The sequence below is a fragment of the Leptonychotes weddellii genome, chromosome 5, assembly GCF_054177405.1.
Source record: "Leptonychotes weddellii isolate Sample4059 chromosome 5, ASM5417740v2, whole genome shotgun sequence".
Classification (NCBI taxonomy): Eukaryota; Metazoa; Chordata; class Mammalia; order Carnivora; family Phocidae; genus Leptonychotes; species Leptonychotes weddellii.
This window is the reverse complement of record NC_138373.1, coordinates 39,594,722-39,596,560: the sequence shown is the minus strand read 5'-3', so window position 1 is coordinate 39,596,560 and position 1,839 is coordinate 39,594,722.

The following is a 1,839-nucleotide window of genomic DNA, read 5'->3' as shown; positions in this document are numbered from 1 at the left end:
AAATGATTGCCCTTCTAAAGAAAAACAGCACTGATAAGGAAGGGAGTCATATCAATTCAATAAAATTTAACTCAAACATTTTTGAAAGAATGAGTGCCATTTTAACAAGACTGTATTTTTCACTTAGGAAATAGAAAATACACATTTTTTTGGTTTGTTTTAAAGAGTATCTAAACTAAAGCTGGTCTTTGGAAGAATGATATTCTGCTTCTCCTTAAAATGCTCACACTTAAAACTATTAACTAAGCATAATGAGCTGTTTAAATAGCCAACTGTTTCTCCTGAACTAAAGGCTAGTATATGAATGAAAAAGAAAATCATGAGAATTCTGTGTTCTGTCTCTAGAGGCATCAGTGTGTTTTATATTAGGTGTTAAATTGTTCCATTTAAAATGAACTAAATATAGCTATTATTAAAAAAGAAATTGGCGTTGGGCATATTTATTATCTAAATCATCCTCTAAACTAAATCACAGTTGTTATTGTGTTTTAGATTTCTAGCTACCTGCATGAAACCATGCCCAGTTTTTCCAGCAGTAAGCTCTTTCTAGGAGGGAAGTGCTGTCTCTTTAACACTTTTCCATTCTAAATCCTCATATATTATTTATTAAGTATCAAGTGTAAAATTTAGCAGGGCAACCTGAACCAAAACGTGCAATTCTTTTACATGAAATAGGCTCCTTTGTAACTTTATCCCTTCTGAGAAAAATTATAAGAAGCAAAAAAACCCCACAAAAGCAAAAAAAACCCCAACCCCCCCCCCCAAAACCCTGCTAGAAATGAAGTAGCTGACACATCACATATATTGAAGCTATAAGGTCTTTGAAGTGATGACTTGATTTTTCATCCTCAACAATGGTTTTTGCCAGAATGCTGCTTGACTTGGAAGGGATGGTTAACAGAGCAGACACTCATGTGTAATGGCAGCATGCTACTAATTCATTTAAAAATAAATTCAGATTTGCTAGCAAGAGGAAAGAACACAACAAGAAGACATTTTCCAAGTCATCTTTCTTCTAAAATCATCCATTTTCAATATAAGCCCAAAAGCTCACACGAAGTCTACATAAGTCCCAAAGGGTCTATAAGTATAAAGACTGACATATTATAATAAAAATATAAATGCTTCACCATGAGCCTACAACACTTTCAAATACAGGACTCTGCATTCTCACCTGAACTGATACAATAGATAAGCCAAAGCAAGTAAAAAATTGTTTAATGTGTGTAATTACTCCTCATTTTAATAGGTTGTTCTAATTTATAGTTTAAAAGGAGAGACAGATGAAAATATTTAAAACTGCAACAATTGCATTAAGATGCAACCATTGAAATGCTATCAGTTCTGGACTGCTGGTATCCCTTTCTAAAACACAGACCTTGATTAATAGGACAAATTATGCTAATGATAATGCTGAAAAAGGCTCTATTGACCTTTTAATGACAATGTTGGGTGAGTGAGGCTGCTCTAAGATCAGTTCCAGAAGAAGGAAGTCAGCAACATAGTTGTTGGGGAATGTCCTAATATGTAAATACAGTCTGTTTATAAACCACAGGGAAGAGAATCCAAGATGCTGGGCCAGTAAGAACAAATATTTGCTTTAAAAACTCATAAATGGAGGCAATATCATCAAATGATAGGCTTTGGTTAGATGTGGGAAATTAAGAGAATACATTTAATTTTAAATTAGAGGACTAATTCCACTTTGGGCAAAGATAGAGTAACAGGGACCGAAATTAACTTCCTTTGTGAAACTAAAAGACTGAACTGAATATACAAACATTGGACATCAGGAAATAAAACGATCCTTGAAAAGGAGAAAAAAATCAGGTGAGCCCT